At 42.5% G+C, this 18,145-nt stretch overlaps 3 non-coding genes across 3 annotated transcripts; 1 reads left to right on the top strand and 2 right to left on the bottom strand.

Moving 5' to 3' along the window:
• Positions 1–380: 380 nt before the first annotated feature.
• On the bottom strand, positions 381–453 carry TRNAL-AAG (transfer RNA leucine (anticodon AAG)). Its single transcript has one exon. It is a non-coding gene; the product is annotated as a tRNA-Leu (tRNA).
• A 5,412-nt stretch (positions 454–5,865) lies between these two features.
• TRNAV-CAC (transfer RNA valine (anticodon CAC)) lies at positions 5,866–5,938 on the bottom strand. Its single transcript has one exon. It is a non-coding gene; the product is annotated as a tRNA-Val (tRNA).
• A 10,091-nt stretch (positions 5,939–16,029) lies between these two features.
• TRNAV-UAC (transfer RNA valine (anticodon UAC)) lies at positions 16,030–16,102 on the top strand. The gene has a single exon. It is a non-coding gene; the product is annotated as a tRNA-Val (tRNA).
• Positions 16,103–18,145: the final 2,043 nt, after the last annotated feature.

The following is an 18,145-nucleotide window of genomic DNA, read 5'->3' as shown; positions in this document are numbered from 1 at the left end:
TTTGCTCCTACTACTCTCTCCACCTTGCTCACTCTGCCGCAGTTACAATTGGCTTCTTGATCCTTCTTGCATACAGCAGCCACACTGCAGTCTCAGGACCCTTCACTCTGAATCTTGTGCCCAGAACTGATGGGGACCTCGTCTGCTCCTATGGCTAACTACTGCAGCGGGTGCACAATAAATTCTAAACTAATAGAAAACTGAGGACCTGCCAAGGTGCTGTGGGCGAACAAGGAAGCCATTGGGCTATGTTATTCTGGTAATTTAAAGTCTGGGGTTGAAAAGGCAAAGTGAAGCTTATGGGGTTGGTTGAAACGTAAGCATATGCAGATGAAGAGTTTCTGGAGCAAATTCAGAATTCACAAAAGGAAAGACCAGTCTGTTTCCGTCCGGTTTCGAACCGGGGATCCTTTGCATCTTAAGCGAATGTGATAACCACTACACTACGGAAACCTCTTTGTGCTGATACCTTTTTGCTTTATAGATGCTTAATCTGGAATTTGTGCCTTTGTATCAGGATGTGTCTTCAGGATTGAACAGTATTTTTCTCCCCTCACACTTTCCGATTCTTACAATCAACAATATCAGAACAAGACAAATCATAGCCAAGCACACGCTACTCCCAATGACCCAATCCCTTTCCAAGCATGAGGTAGAAAAATCTCGGGCGAGTTCCAATGACTTTCTTCATAAGTTCTAGGCTCATTTCTTTGGCGGTGCAAGGCGTAATTATCTTCATCTCCAGTTGTCCCAACTGGAACCTTTAGGAACTAGTACGAACCATCTGAGCTCAGTAGGGATTCTGCACTTTGTGCCCCGGTAGTAGGGCAAGCGATTGAGGTCCACAGTGCGTGGTGTCAGGCTTTGCCCAGTTCTGCGTCGTGGCCGTGGTGTGGACTTTGTGGAAGTGAAATCTGTGGCCAGTGAGTCTATTAGACATCAAATGAACTTCTCTTCAGTTTTGTCTCACTCATATCCGATAAACATCCTTATATTTTGCCTGACACACGCCTAATTCTTTGAAATATGCCTGCGATTTCCTTGTTCCATTTATTTGATTTACTGGAGGAAAATGTAAACACTGATATACTTTTCTTTCTTCTATCCTTCCTTTTCAATATGTGTTGGAATCCAAACCCCTATACCTGGAGATTTAATCCCATTGTGGAATCAGTTTTCCCCTAACAGACCTTTGTTTTCTCCTTAGCTAAGAGTGAGCTGCCTTTTTCCAGGCTCTGCCTTAAGCATCACTTGGCATGGCTGACCCACACACTTTGCGCTGAGTTTAGAGATGGCATTTCCGCCAGATCAGTCCACAGAATATGATGGTGTCGGCGCTTCTTCTCCACCCCAGAGTCCCTTTTTGTTCTGGGGGTGCCTGGGAAAGAGAGAGCAGCTTGACACGTCCGAAATAATCTGAGCGTTGTGAACTCCACTGTTAGAAAATTGCAGTTAAGGATTAAAGGAATATACTTTCTTTTTAGCAAAATATAGAGACTTCTTCTGTTTTTCTAGGACCTGATCATTGCAAACATGATTTACTGTACGCCTTTTCCCAATTGTGAACTTAGTTTATTGAGCCAACCATCCTGTTGTGCGGGCACCGGGGATGCCAGAAGGGTGAAGAACCAGATAATACAAGTCCTCGTAAGCAGCTAATGACAATAAAATCGCAAAATGGACCAACAGCGATTCTCACCGCAGGACGTTTTCAGGAAGCACAGAGAAGTGGCATCACCCCGGGATACAGGAGCCAGCAGGGCAGATCCGCCTAGGAGGTTCCTTCCCATCTGGAAAGAAATCCTCACGCTCTGAGCTGGGAACAAATCAACCAAATCCTTCGGTGGCGATGGGGGTGTGGGGGGGGGGGGTGTATCTCTAGTGAATGTTTCTGTCCGGACGAAATCCACGAGCTCCAGAACGTCTAATGTTCCACAGAAGGAGCGAATTCATTCCTGCTGGAGGTAGAGTTTTTGTGTTTCTTTTTCTCCTTGCGGAAGTGCGGAAAGGGGAAATAGAAAACATAAAGAGAAGCTTGAAAACATAGTGTCATTTAGTCATAGTTAAGATTATGTAAAAGAGAGTATCCTTTGGATGAGTGAAGAGGGAAGGAGCAATCTTTGTGCATTCTGAATGTGGAGGAAACATTGCACAGGTGGCTGCTTAGCTCAGCTAGCAAGAGTGTTGGTGGTAAAGCTGAGTTCTTCCTTGGCCCCTAAGGGGATAGAACCCCGTAGGGGCCAAGGAAGAAGTTGCTTTTGCATTAAAAAGATTTTGCTGTCCTTCCTTTGCACTCAGCTGAGCTTTGAAAATAGCCTCTGTGACATCAAATCTGGATCAAATGTTGACTTAATTTCCTTAATCCTCAGTAGTCACACATATACCCGCTTTGCTCCCCCTCTAACGGGTGTGGGAGGAAAAAAAAAGGCAAAAGAGTTTTTTTGGAACAAGTGACATAAACCCTTAAGATAGAAATTTTAGTGAAGAAAACCAAACTGGGAGTGGGGAGGGACTTGGGGATGGGGTGTGCGTCTGATGGTGGCTGTCCGTTTGAGCATCTCTTTCTCCTTCTCCCTTTTTCAGGGTCCAGTACACTGCATCTCTCTGTGGCCCTCAAGCACTTTATCTGATTATGTCCTGTACCTAACTGTCTGCTTACCTCTTGCACTGCCCTTAACAGCTGTGGAAATTGATGTTTAGTTGCTGAAATAATCACAGTTAAACATAATACATATTTTCTTTTTTTTTTAATTTTAACTACCAGTTGGCTTTCAGTATAATGTTTGCCCATGAAGGGAGATTCCCCCTCCCATCCCCACCATTATCTAGATCCCTGCTAAAGTCGGAGTGAATGTGTGAAACTTCTCAATTTGCTCCTATCCAGTTATTCTCATGAACATTCAAATATGCTATCCATCTCCTATCTTAAAACGGTCTCTCTTGACCCAACACATCCCTCTACCTACTATCCTATTTCTCAGATGGTCTTATAAAAAATCCCCTCTAAAGAGTTATGCAGATTTACTATCTCCAGTTTCCCTCCTGCTGATTCTAAATCCCCTGCATTCTGCTTTTTTGACACAACCAGTTCTTGGAAAGTTCTTGTCAGGATTACCAATGACTTCTCACTCTTTCAAGACCTTATCCTTCTTAACTTTTGTCATGGATTCAATTAGGTCCTGCCAAAATATGTGTTGGAATCCAAACCCTTATACCTAGAGATTTAATCCTATTTTGGAAGCCGTTTTCTTTGTTATGTTAAAGAGGCCATAACAGTGTACGATATTTCTTTAGTTACTTTTGAGATACAAAAATAAAAGATTGGCACTGAGATAAGGGAGAACAAACAGGGAAGGAGACAGAAGTCCATGTGAGGATTACCAAGGAACCCAGGGACCCTGGGGCTATAGAAACTGATACAAAGATTTTCCCCCAGGGCCAACAAAGAAAGAGCATTCCCTTAGAGCTGGCCCTGAATCTGGACTCCTAAACTGAGAAAATAAATTTCTGTTCCTTAAAGAAAACCACTTGCGGTATTTCTGTTACAGCAGCACTGAGAAACTAAGACAACTTCTCAGTGTCAATAAACACACTCACTGTCTTAAAACTTTTTTTTTCTTTTTTACTTCGGAGACAGTGCTATCCTGACTATCTTTCTACCTCACTGGCTCATCCTTCTCAATATCCTCTGTTTGTTTCACCTCTCCTCACCCATTCTATAGTAGAATCTCCCAAAGATTGGTCCTTGAATCTCTTCTCTATATACACTCACTATATACACTCACTTCCTGGTAATCTCACCCATTCTCATGATTTAAATAATTTGCATGCCTACATCATCTCATAGCAACCTTATAGGACAGAGAGTAGATTTCCCCACAGGGTTTCAAAGGCTATGATCTTTACAGAAGCATACTGCCACATCTTTCTCCTGTGGAGTGGCTGGTGGGTTTGAACTGGTGACTTTTTGACTAGTAGCCAAGCCCTTAACTACTTGATGAAAATGGGTTTGGTTTATATGTCTACAGCTCACACATTTGTATCTGCAGTCTCGACCACTCCATTAACCTCATGTCTTCTATACACAACTGATTCCTTGGCATTACCACTTGAATGATTTATACTAGGCATCTTAAAAGCTAGCATGTCTAAAACAGAACTCCCGTTTTTCTCTAAGAATCCTGCTACCTCCAATCTTCACCATTTCAGTTAATGGCAACTCAATTCTTTCAGTCTTTCAGGCTAAGAAACCTTGAAGTCATCATTTATTTCATTCTTTCTCTCATACCTCACATCCAGTTGGTCAGAAATTTCTCTTTTCTCTTTCTTGAAAATATTTCCAGACTCTGACTACTTCTTCCTACACTGACAGCCACCATCTTGTCTGTCATGGAGAAAATGAACCCAGAATCAAATTTAATCAAATGAGATTTTTATTCAGCACAGAATGATTATTGCAATGAGGGTTCGCCAGTGTGTGTTGGGCACAAGAGACTAGCTGAATCCACTGAATCACCATCAGGGAGTCTCCAATATACTATTACGGAAGGAAGTGAATTAAGAAAAATGACATTATTGTCAAAGGTGAGAAAGATAACATGGGAAAACATGATTGATTTAAGGAGTCTTTTTTGGCTAGATTCCATTAAGTTACTAAGCCGAGGTTTCCTTGGGAACAAACTGGCAACATCTGTTCTTGCTTGGTGACTTACAGTGGGTTCTCAGTTCAGTCAAAAAGAAATTGCAATATGCTCCACTGTGACAGCATAACTTCTCAATGGCATAGTTCTTTGTTGGTTAAGGTAGAGTACCCTTCATGGAACGTTCCAGGTCTAGGTAGGGAAAACAAAGAAACAATGAGTTTCCGCTTGTACTCTTATTCCTTTCTGGAACTTTTCATAATGATTTTAACAAACCCTCACACATAATGGTTTCCACCATTAACTGTAACCCCTTACCAAACTCGTATATAAAAATAAATTCTAGTAACCCTGCTTTAGCCTCACTACTTCTGGCCCTGCACCTGTATATCTTCTAAGGTCAGCTGTTTCATTTTCGGAAACCCTGGGAGTGCAGTTAAATGCTATGGCTGCTAACCAAAAGGTCACCAGTTGGAATCCACCAGGCACTCCTTGGAAACGCTATGGGGCAGTTCTACTCTCTGCTGTGGGGTTGCTATGAGTTAGAATTGACTCCAGGGCAATAGGTTTTTTTTTTTTTTTTTTTTTTTTCCTTTCTTTTTTGTTGCTGTAGTTAAGAGGTATGGCTGCTAACCACAAGCTCAGTAGTTCAAATCCACCAGTAGCTCCTTGGAAGCCTATGGGACACTTTCCGTGTACTCTTGATTCTCTATGGCTTGGAATCACTCGATCGGCAACAAGTTTGTTTTTTGGTTTCTTCCGTATCCCAAGCCTTGGTGGCGATTTGGTTAACAGCTGGGGTGTTATGCAGAAGGCCAGCAGTTCCAGTGCAGGAGCCACTGTGGGAAAATCAATGGGGCCATTATGCTCTGTCCTATAGCTTCAATTTGAGTCTCAATGGACTCGATGGCATGGGTTTTTTTTTTTTTTTTTTTTGCATACATCAGCCACACTGTTGTCTCAGGGCTTCTCACTTTGAATCCTGTGCCTGAAGAGGATGGAGACCTCGCCTTTCTCTCAGCTGCAGAAATTTTCCAACCCAATGGAAAATGGAGTGCCTGTCAAGCATCTGGGGGCGGGCTAGGAGGCGAGTCAACTACATTATACTTTTAATTCAAACTCTAGTGCTACAAAAGGAAAGCGAAGGTTAGGGGCTTGGTTGAAGCATGTTCAGATGAAGATTTTCCGGAGGTAAAGTCAGAATTCACAAAAAGAATGAGAAATCTGTTTCCGCCCGGTTTCGAACCGGGGACCTTTCACGTGTGAGGCGAATGTGATAACCACTACACCACGGAAACTTGCTTGCCAGAGCAATATGCGGTTTCAAAATTGATTCATCTGAAATTTCTGCTTTTCTTTAGGACATTTTCATGGTCGAGGAGCGGTTCCCCACCCCCCCGCTTACACTTTCCGATTCTTAAAATTAACAGTATCATAAAATAAATCATAGCCAAGAAATGCTACTCACAGGCTCCCAATTCCTTCACAAACACCGGGTAGGGAAATCTCGGTCAACTTCCAAAAAATGTTTTGAAAAACACTAGGCTCGTTTCTCTGCCAGTGTAAGGCACTATGATCTTCAATTCCTGATGACTGGACTTGATCCTTTAGGGACTGGGACAAAAGGGCTGGGCTCAGCATGCCTTCTGCACTTTGTGCCCTGGCACTAGCGGCAGACACCGAGGGCCAGAGAGTGTGGGTGTAGGTCTGTGCTTACTTTTCTGTCAAGACAAGGTCGTGGGCGTGGTGGGGACTTTATGGAAGTGGAATGTGTGGCGAGTGAATGTATTAGACGTCAAATGAACTCCTCTGTTCTATAAGAGGAAACCCTGGTGGTGTGGCTCCTAACCAAGAAATCAGCAGTTCAAATCCGCCAGGTGCTCCTTGGAAACTCTATGGGGCAGTTCTACTCTGTTCTATGGGGTCGCTATGAGTCGGAATCGACCCACGACAGTGGGTTTGGGTTTTATTTATTTATTTACTTGGTTCTATCAGAGTCATATTTTCTGCTCTGGAATGTGTAAACTCGAGCAGCTACATGGGCTGCTTGGCCGCAGCAGGTGGCACCCCCACAGTGGCCTTCGCCGCCGCCTCCGAGCTCCTGCCCTTCCACCGCCTCCACCAGGCGCGCTGGGGCTTCTGCCGCGCGTGACAGGAGCCGAAGATCAGCCGCAGACGGTGCTGGTGGACTGAGCTTCGGCGAGAGTCGGCAGTAGTCGCCCATCGACAGGGACACCCAAGTGCACATCAAGGCAGAGTGCAAATGGTGCGCTATCCCTTCGCCGCCTCCGAGTACCGCAAGGGCAAGCTGGAGCGCATCTCGCTCCTGGAGGAGAAAGTGAAGACGCTTAATAGCCAGAACACGGAGCCCACGTCCAGGGCCAGCCTTGCTGAGCGAGCAGGTGGCTGGGCTCAAGCAGAAGGCCCTCAGTCAAGTCAGAGCGGCTGCAAGCTGCTTTCCCAGCACCAGGTGCCTTCGTACTGAGCCCACTAGAGGGGGTCATGCGTGGCCCACACCCTAAGAGGCAAATCCGGAATGGGGGCGTGGGCGCCCTGAACCCGGAAAGGGCGCGGACCTTAGGAGCCTCCGTGGGCACAAGGGACTTGGAGGGGGGCCCAGGACTTGCAGAGGGCGCGGTCCCCGAGATCTCACCAGAGTGCCCAGGACTTGGAGAGGGCGCCTTGGACTCGACAGGCTGGATGCCCAGCTTTCGGCGGGGGGGGGGAACACTTGACCCCTAGCCCTCGAGATGCCTCTATAACCCGCGAGTGGCCACCCTGTGTTGCAGAAACCGGTGAGTCCCAGCAGCCTCCTTGTACACCCCTGCGAACCGAGATTCAGCCCGCGCGCAGCTGCAACCCTCCGTACCCTTTTCCGTTAGTTGTTTGTGTTTGTCTTTGGAAGAGAGAAAACCAGTGCTTAATTCTTCCTTATTTATGTTTCTACTCCGGAACAAACGTTGATCGTGTGCGTGTGTGTTTTCTTGTGTTGGTTTTTTAAAGAAATGGGGCGGGGGGGGACCTCCGCACCCCCTCTCCTCTCTCTGGCTCTCTCCCTCTCTCCTGGAGACACCCTCCTTCGGTTTTTTGTCTTGCTACGAGTCCACACACCTATACATAACCCTTGATTAGCCTGGTTTTCCTTTTTCAGTAAAGGCTGGTTAAGCTCCTCCCCCAACCACCCAAAGGCTCTTCTTTGTTGTTCATTCCATCTCAGCTGTCTTAAGTCACTGTCCTTACCCCGGTATTGGAAACAATCTGCTGTCTACTACTTTCTAAAATTAAATTTTGATAAGGCTGAGTCCAGTTAAAGATGATCAGCAGCCAAAATGTGTTTTTCCCGAAGTACTGGAAACACGTGACAAAAGAGAGCCTTCTAAGACTCTGAGAAAGGTCGCCTACCTGATGGCAATATTGTGGGTAAACACGGGAAATCCACGTTTCTCACTAGCAGAATCTCCAGCCTCATCCTCTTTGTTTTGAAATCGGATCAGCAGGATAAACAGTGATTCCATTTAGCACATATGTTTGGTAATCTTTGTCAAACTTTGGTTGAATATTTTAAAGAAATGTTTGAGCAGCCTAGTCTCATGGTGATTATTGGAAGTACCTGACGTCCTTAGGAAAATGGCAAACTAGAAAGAGGGAAGGGGCACCTAAACCAATCATTATGACAAATTTTCCGAAAGTAATTTAGTTACAATAAAATTGCTGAGTAGAATTATAGATAAATATCACAGGATTTTCTCATAGGAGAACAGAAGAGGGGTAACACACCCAGTTCTAATGATCAGGACTTGCTGGGGGAATTGGTGGCTAACTTATAGTTTAGGTGATTAAAAAAAAGTGAGGTGGTTAAAGAGCAGTTGAATGGAGGGGGGATTTTGGCCTAGGTGAATATGGAATTGAGAGCAAGTGGAGTGTGGGGAGCTTCAGTTGTAGGTGTGAACTAGAGTGGGCAGAGAAGAGAAAGTAAGCAGAATAACAGGTGCAGGATCAGGGAGGTCAGGGAGGGTCCTCCACACTATGGAGGTTAGATTTTAATCTGAATGTGACGAGTAGGAAAGAAGTGACTGTTTTAAAGAGGAACATGACATTGCCCATTTTGTTCCAAAGACCTCTTTGGCTTTTGGGTAAACATTAGACAGTCTCAGAGCTCAACCCTTAGGCCTCTTCTCTTCTATATTTATTCTATTTACCTGGCTAAGATCATCTTCTCATGGTTTATATTTTACATAGTCTTTTTTTTTTTTTTTTTTTTTGAGTACCATTGTGTATCTCTTCGCCTACTGGATATCTCCTTTTAGAAGTCTTACAATAAACATCTTAAACTTAAAATATCCCAAGGTGGAATTCCAAAAATGTTCTAACCATAGTTATTCCTATCTCATTTAACTGCATCTTTTTCCTTCTATGTGTTTATGATACAGAATTTGAGGCTTCATTGACTCCGCTTTTGCTCTATTCCCTATATCCAATCACTCAGAACATCTTTTTCGCATTATCTTCAAAATATATCTGGAATATGCCCACTTCTCAGCACTTTCAGTACTAATTGCCTGGCCCATAACATAATATTCTCTGATGTGAAATATAATTACCGGTTGTGGAGTCGATTCTGACCATAATGACCCCATAGGGTCTCCAAGGAGCAGCTGGTGAATTCGAATTGCTGGTCTTTTGGTTAGCACTGAGCTGTTAACCACTGTGCCACCAGGGCTCCAGAATATTATTAACTTCTTAATATGTCTTGAGTTTGCCTCCATTTCCTTAAATAGGGTACTTTCTACAGAATATTTAAAAGCCAACAATTAATCCTTGTTTTACTCTCAGCTTGGCTTCTTACTGTACTCAGGAAAAAAAAAAGTCAAAATCCTTGTAATGACCCACAAGGCTCTGCATAAGCTCCCTGCTCCCCACTCAATTTGCTCTTCCCATTGCTCATGCTGCCACAGTTACAATGGCTTTTTGCTCCACGTTAAATACATCAGACATCCTTCTGCCTCAGGGCCCTTGCACTGACTATTCCCTTAGGTTGCAATGCTCTTTTCCGTATGTGTATATAACTAACTCTACTTCTTCAAATAGCACATTATTAGTGAAGACACCCTGAACTTCCAGGCTTCCCCTACTCCTGAACTCCTTATTCTCATCTGTGATTTTGTTCTCCAAAGCACTTAGCTACTTTTTTTAAAATTGTGCTTTAAATGAAAGTTTACAGTTCAAGTTAGTTTCTCATACAAAAGTTTATACACACATTGTTATGTGACCATAGTTGATCTCCCTGAAATGTGACAACACACTTCTCTTTTGCACCCCGGATTTCCCGTGTCCATTTAATCAGCTCCTATCCGTTTCTGCCTTCTCATCTTACCTCCAAACAGGAGCTACCCATTTAGTCTCATGTATCTACTTGAACTAAGTAAGAAGCACACTCTTCATGAGTATCATTTTATGTCTTATAGTCCAGTCGAATCTTTGTCTGAAGAGTTTGCTATTGGAATGGTTTTAGTTTTGGGCTAACAGGGAGTCCAGGGGCCATGTGTTCCAAGATCCCTCCAGTCTCACCCAGACTATTAAGTCTGATCCATTTACTAGAATTTGAGTTCTGCACCCCACTTTTGTCCTGCTCCGTCAGGGACTCTCTGTTTTGTTCCCTGTCAGGGTGGTCCTTGGTAGCCAGGCACCATCTAGTTCTTCTGGTCTCAGGCTGATAGAGTCTCTAGTTTATGTGGCCTTTTCTGTCTCTTGAGCTCATATTTTCCTTGTGTCTTTGGTGTTCTTCATTCCCCTTTGTTCAAGGCAGGTTGGGACCAATTGATGCATCTTAGATGGACAATAGCTAGCTTTTAAGACACCAGGCGTCACTCACCAATGTGGGATGCAGAACGTTTTCTTGATAAACCTTGCTTTGCCAGTTGACCTAGATGTCCCCTGAAAACATGGACCCCACACCCCGCCCCTCCTACTCTGTCCCTTGAAGTATTTGGTTGTATTCAGGCAGTTTCTTAGCTTTTGGTTTGGTTCAGTTGTGCTGACTTCCCCTGTATTGTGTGTTGTCTTTCTCACCACCTAAGATAATTCTTTTCTACTATCTAGTTAGTGAATACCCCTCTTCCTCCCTCCTCACCCTCATAACCATTGAAAACTGTTTTTTTCTGCAAAACCCTTGTCTGCTTTTCATGAACTATGTAATTTCAAATTCTACCAATTCCGGAAACCTTGTTTTTCATCTATGCCTTCAGTGCCATTGGTTCCTGATAATATGCCACCTCCTCAAGTGGGTAAATGTTGGCTTCTTCTTTTTGGTATAGTGTCTCTGTGTATTCCTTCCATCTTCTTCTGATGCTTCCCGCATCGTTCACTATTTTCCCCATGGAATCCTTCACTATTGCAACTTAAAGCTTGAGTTTTTTCTTCAGTTTTTTCAGTTTGAGAGCTAATGAGCTTCTTCTTTCCTTTTGGTCTTCTATCTCTAGGCTTTTGCACCTATCATTATAATATTTATTTTGTCTTCTCAAACTGCCCTTTGAAATATTCTGTTCGCCCCTTTTACTTCATCATTTCTTGCTTTTGCTTTAGCTACTTGATGTTCAAGAGCAAGTTTGAGAGTGTCTTCTGACATCCATTTTGGTCTTTCCTTTCTTTCCTGTCTTTTAAAAGACCTCTTGCTTTCTTCATGTATGGTGTCCTGTTAACATTCCACAACTTCTCTGGGCTTCATTCATTGGTTTTGAATGCATCAAATCTATTCTTGAGATGGTCTCCAAGTTCAGTAGGATATACTCAAGGTTGTACTTTGGCTCTTAAGGATTTGTTCTAATTTTCTCCAGTGTCTTCACTGTGGGTATTATCACCAACAACATTGTACTTCAGGGTAGATCTTCTAATTATCTTTTTGACAATGAATGCAACAGCATTTCTCTTCAATTTGTCATTCCTGGCATAGTTTACCATATGGTTGATCAATTCAAAATGGCCAATACCAGTCCATTGCCACTCACTAATGCTAGGATATCAATGTTTGTGTGTTACATTTCATTTTTGATGATTTCTAATTTTCCTAGAGTCATACTTCTTCCATTCCAAGTTCCTAGTATTAATGGATGTTTGCAGCTGTTTCTTCTTATTTTGAGTCATTTCACATCAGCAAATGAAGGTCCTGAAACGTTGACTCTATCCAAGCCATCAAGGTCGACTCTAATACGAATTGAAATATTTCGACAATTGCATAGAGCACTGGAAGTGCTCACTCATCTATGCCAAGAAATTTAAAAAGACAGCTACCTGGCCAACCAATTGGAAGAGATCTATATTTGTGCCTATTCCCAAGAAAGGTGATCCAACCAAATATGGAAATTGTTGAACAATATCATTAATGTCATACACAAGAAAAATTTTGCTGAAGATCATTGAAAAGTGGCTACAGCAGTAAATCAACAGGGAACTACCAGAAATTCAAGCCAGATTCAGAAGAGGACACAGAACCAAGGATATCATTGCTAATGTCAGATGGATCCTGGCTGAAAGCAGAGAATACTAGAAATATATTTACCTGTGTTTTATTGATTATGCATAGGCCTTTGGCTGAATGGATCATAAAAAATTGAAGAATGGGAATTCCAGAACACTTAATTCTGCCCCTGAGGACCTGTACATAAATCAAGAGGCAGTTGTTTAAAGAGAACAAGGGGATAATGAGTGGTTTAGAGTTAGTAAAAGTGTGCGTCAGAGTTGGATCCTTTCACCATACCTATTCAAAAAAAAAATTTTTTTTTTTAATTCAATCTGTATGCTGACAAAATAGTCTGAGAAGCTGGATTATATGATGAAGAACAGGGCATCAAGATTGGAGGATGACTCATTAACAACCTGCATTATAAAGATGACATAACCTTGCTTGCTGAAAGTAAAGAGGATTTGAAGTACTTACTGATGAAGATCAAACACTATAGCCTTCAATATGGATTACACCTCAACATAAGGATAACAAAAATCCTCACAACTAGAGCAATAAGCAACATGATGAGAAATGGAGAAAAGATTGAAGTTGTCAAGGATTTTTCATTTTGCTCGTGTCCACAATCAACACCCATGGAAGCAGAAGTCGAGGAATCAAAAGACACAATACATTGGGCAAATCTGCTGCAAAAAAAACCTTTTTAAAGTATTGAAAAGTAAAGCAGTCACCTTGAAGACTAAGGTGCACAAGAAACCAAGTCATGGTGTTTTCAATTGCTTTATATGTATTCGAAAGCTCGACAATGAATGAGGGAGACCGAAGAAGAATTGTTGCCTTTAAATTTTGGTGTTGGCGAAGAATATTGAATAAGCCGTGAACTGCGAAAAAAAGGAAGAAATCTGTCTTGGAAGAAGTACGACAAGAATGCTCCTTAGAAACAAGGATGGTGAGACTACTTCTCATATATAAAAAAAAAATACTTTGGACATATTTTCAGGAGGGATCTATCAGTCCCTGAGGAAGGATGTCATGCTTGGTAAAGTAGAGGGTCAGTGAAAAAAAGGAAGACCCTCAACAAGATGGATTGACATAGTGGTTGCAACAAGGGGCTCAAGCATAACAAAGATTGTGAGGATGGCTCAGGAAGAAGCAGTGTTTCGTTTTCTCGTATATAGGGCCAATACCTGTCAGAACCAACTTGATGGCACCTAACAACAACAATAATGTAATTCACTAAATCATTTTGTGTACTGTGTTTCTTTATCACTGGAATGTAAGGTCTATGAGGGCAAAGACTTGTTTGCGTTTGTTTACTACTGTAGTGTTAGTAAAAAAAACAATCCCTGGCACAGAGTGTTGTTGTTTTTAGGTGTTGTCAAATAACACCCTCACGTACAACAGAAGGAAACACTGCCTGGTCTTATACCATCTTCACAATCCTTACTGTTTGTGCCCTTGTTGCATCCACTTGGTCAATCCATCTCATTGAGGGCCTCTCCTGGTAACGTGTTCAAAACCTGTAAGACAAAGCCTTACCATCCTCCATTCTAAGGAGCATTCTGGCTTAAATTTCTTATCTAGGAGATGATGAAAATGAGATCTAGATGATTATTGATTTTCCGTAACAATATATCATATCTTATACTTAAACAGATGTAACTGGATGTCATGCCTCGGGTTCCTTTTTCTGATCCATGGTTATCACAGCCGAATGTGTTGGCAGAAGAGGTGAAGGGAATGGGGTCCTCTTAACCTAGAAATTCAAATTGGAGCCATTATTCCCTGTCCTTGAGTATGAAGAATGTGACCTAGCTGGAGCTGGACTCACAAGGACACATCAACTGGGTCCTGACATATAAAAACAATAGTTAGGAAAACCTAGAAAACATCTTTTAGGGATACTTTACCATAAACAATTCTTAAACAGAGCACAAAAGACCCACATATTTTCCACTGTTATCTTTGTCCATTTAAAAACCCACTGCCGTCAAGTTGATTCCGACTCATAGTGACCCTATAGGACAGGGTAGAATTGCCACCATAGAGTTTCCAAGGAGCACCTGGTACCTTTGAACTAAGGACCTCCTGGTTAGCAGCTGTACCGCTTAACCACTATGGCACCAGGGTTTCCCTTTGTCTATTAGTATTTAGTAACTAGCAAGGTTTGTTGGACCACCTAAGACATATCTGACTGTCATTACTCAAACCAGAACCAAGGATTACTAAGAAAGACAATTCAAGATGTAGAATCGCATGTATTCAGCAGTTTTTAGCCAATCTGAAAAGGTGAAACCTTTAATGATTTTACTCATTTGTAATGTTATTATATACCGACGATTCTGTAACATTCCTTGTACTCAGGCAGACATGGCTCTGGAAGTACGCTTGTCTGTTTCCCATTTTTGCCTCGTTGAAAGTTCACGGAGCAGACGCTTTCTTCTTGCTTCATTATACCTTTGTGGTGATTTTTACCCAAGGACAGCCCTTACTTCCACGTTAGATTCTATTATCAGAAAGGTAGGTTTTTAACTTTTTTTTCCCTTCACACTGTTTGGGATCAGCTTTCCCATCAGCAGCTAGCAAGTAACAACTTCCTCACATGACATCCAGCATTTCTGAACATGCAGACTGGACCATGTGGGGAGGCTAGGCTGAATCAACACCCGGTGCATAAGAAACTCACAGATTCTAAGACCTAAAAGTACACAATACAAGAACCAAAATTTTAAGGGTGTTGGAAATACAACTTAAACAGATTGAGCTCAGTTCTGGGGTAAATGAGGACAAGGAGGCCTGATTAGCACAGGAGCTCAATATAAAACTTGGGATGGCCCACCATCCTTCTGAAAGATTTGGATTTCACAATAATCCAGTATGAAGGATTAATTTCTGCATTTCTGGACAAGATAAATACAAAAACATAATTCCATCCAGATATTGCTGGTTTTTAAATCCAAAAGCTTAGGTACTTGTCCTTCATACTTTTGGGGTAATGACACTATCCCAGACCCAAGACAAGTTTAGTTAAATGGATTTTCAAATCAGTGAAGAACTGATTCTGAGAGAAGATTGGACCATGCTTGGCCCCACAGGGAATCACTTGTGAGGGAAAGATTTAATCTTTAGACTAGCCACATCTCCATAGGCTTCACACCAGACTAAACTTTGTGTCTGCTTCACCTCCCCAAGGCAGCTGCAGGATTTCCTCCAATGTTTAGTCGAGATATTGATGTAGTAGGAACACTGGTGGTGTAGTGGTTAAGAACTCAGCTGCAAAACTAAAATATCAGCTGCTGCATAGAAACCCTGTGGAGCAGTGACTGGGCTTGATGGCAACAGGCATTAATGTATTATTGTTTGCCAGTCACTGCCAATACAAAGGTAGGAAAACAGAAGTGGTTCCTGACGTAATGACATAATAATGTCTTAGTTTCCTATTACTGCTGCGACTGAAATATCACAAGTGCGTGGCTTAAAGAACAGAATTTTTCTTTTTCTTTCTCGCAGTTCAGCAGTCTAGAAGGCCAAATTCTATGTGTGTCTCTAGGGGGAAGTCCTTCCTCTTCTAGTTCAGCTTTCTGTTGTTTTTTTTCAGGTGCCGTGGAGTTGGTTCTGACTCATGGCACACGCTACAACAGAACGAAATGCTGCCCAGTCCTGCACCATCCTCACAATTGTTGTTATGCTTGAGGTCATTGTAGCAGCCACTGCGTCAGTCCATCCCTTCAAGGGTCTTTCTGTTTTTCACTGACCCTCTAATTTACCAAGCATAATATCCTTCTTCAATGACTGCTTCCTCCTGATGACACGTCCAAAGTATGTGAGACAAAGTCTTGTCATTCTTGGTTCTAGTGAGCATTCTGCCTGTACTTCTTCCAAGACAGATTTGTTAGTTCTTCTGACAGTCCATGGCAGTATATTTCCTGTGGTTTCATGGTGTAGTGGTTAGCACATCTGCTTTACACGCAGAAGATCCTGGGTTCAATTCCCAGTGGAGCCAACCTGGTTTTAGCAGACTGGAATCCTTCTACTTCCTGTGCTTGTTTACAGATTCACCTCCTTCTTTTGTTTTCTGGTAGCATCTGTCTTCTCCCAGAGTGTGCTCTCTTCTCTCTGTGTCTAATATGCTGTTTTTATCTCACGTGTTAGTTGGTTTAGGACATACCCTACACTCATCTGGCTTCCTTGACCTAAGAGACAAACCCTATTCCCAAATGGGAATTCATCCACAGGTATGTTGTTTTTGTTGTTAGGTGCCGTCGAGTCGGTTCCGACTCATAGCGACCCTATGAACAACAGAAGGAAACACTGCCCGGTCCTGCGCCAGTCTTACAGTCATCATTAGGCTTGAGCTCATTGCTGCAGCCACTGTGTCAGTCCACCTTGTTGAGGGTCTTCCTCTTTTCCGCTGACCCTGTACTCTGCCAAGCATGATGTCCTTCTCCAGGGACTGATCCCTCCTGACAACATGTCCAAAGTATGTAAGACACAGTCTTGCCATCCTTGCCTCTAAGGAGCATTCTGGCTGCACTTCTTCCAAAACAGATTTGCTCGTCCTTTTGGCAGTCCATGGTATATTCAATATTCTTTGCCAACACCACAATTCAAAGGCATCAACTTTTCTTCAGTCTTCCTTATTCATTGTCCAGCTTTCACATGCATATGATGTGATTGAAAATACCATGTCTTGGGTCAGGTGCACCTTAGTCTTCAGGGTGACATCTTTGCTCTTCAACACTTTGAAGAGGTCCTTTGCAGCAGATTTACCCAATGCAATGAGTCTTTGGATTTCTTGACTGCTGCTTCCATGGCTGTTGATTGTGGATCCAAGTAAAATGAAATCCTTGACAACTTCAATCTTTTCTCCATTTATCATGATGTTGCTCATTGGTCCAGTTGTGAGGATTTTTATTTTCTTTATGTTGCAGTGTAATCCATACTGAAGGCTGTGGTCTTTGATCTTCATTGCTAAGTGCTTCAATTCCTCTTCAGTTTCAGCAAGCAAGGTTGTGTCATCTGCGTAATGCTGGTTGTTAATGAGTCTTCCTTCAATCTTGATGCCCCGTTCTTTTTCGTATATTCCAGCTTCTCGTATTATGTGTTCAGCATACAGATTAAATAGGTATGGCGAAAGAATACAACCCGGGCGCACACCTTTCGTGACTTTAAACCAATCAGTATCCCCTTGTTCTGTCTGAACAACTGCCTCTTGATCTATGTAAAGGTTCCTCATGAGAACAATTAAGTGTTCAGGAATTCCCATTCTTTGCCGTGTTATCCAGTTGAATGCCTTTGCGTAGTCAATAAAACACAGGTAAACATCCTTCTGACATTCTCTGCTTTCTGTCAGGATCCATCTGACATCAGCAATGGTATCCCTGGTTCCGCGTTCTCTCCTGAATCCAGCCTGAATTTCTGGCAGTTCCCTGTCGATATACTGCTGCAGCCGTTTTTGAATGATCTTCAGCAAAATTTTGCTTGCATGTGATATTCATGATAGAGTTCTATAATTTTTCACATTCAGTTGGATCACCTTTCTTGGGAATAGGCATAAATATGGATCTCTTCCAGTCAGTTGGCCAGGAAGCTGTCTTCCATATTCCTTGGCATAGAGGAGTGAGCACCTCCAGTGCTGCATCTGTTTGTTGAAATATCTCAATTGATAGTCCATCAATTCCTGGAGCCTTGTTTGTCACCAGTGCCTTCCGTGCAGCTTGGAATTCTTCCTTCAGTACCATCGGTTCGTGATCATATGCCACCTCTTGAAATGGTTGAATATTGAATAATTCTTTTGGTATAATGACTCTGTGTATTCCTTCCATCTTCTTTTGATGTTTCCAGCATCATTTAATATTTCCCCATGGAATCCTTCACTATTGCGACTCAAGGCTTGAATTTTTTCTTCAGTTCTTCCAGCTTGAGAAATGCCGAGTGTGTTCTTACCTTTAGGTTTTCCATCTCCAGCTCTTTGCACATGTCATTATAATATTTTACTTTGTCTTCTCAAGACGCCCTTTGGAATCTTCCGTTCGGTTCTTTTACT

The sequence above is a fragment of the Loxodonta africana genome, chromosome 1 (assembly GCF_030014295.1).
Source record: "Loxodonta africana isolate mLoxAfr1 chromosome 1, mLoxAfr1.hap2, whole genome shotgun sequence".
Lineage (NCBI taxonomy): Eukaryota > Metazoa > Chordata > Mammalia > Proboscidea > Elephantidae > Loxodonta > Loxodonta africana.
Note: the sequence above shows the minus strand (reverse complement) of the source record. Positions and strands in the feature narration are given on the sequence as shown.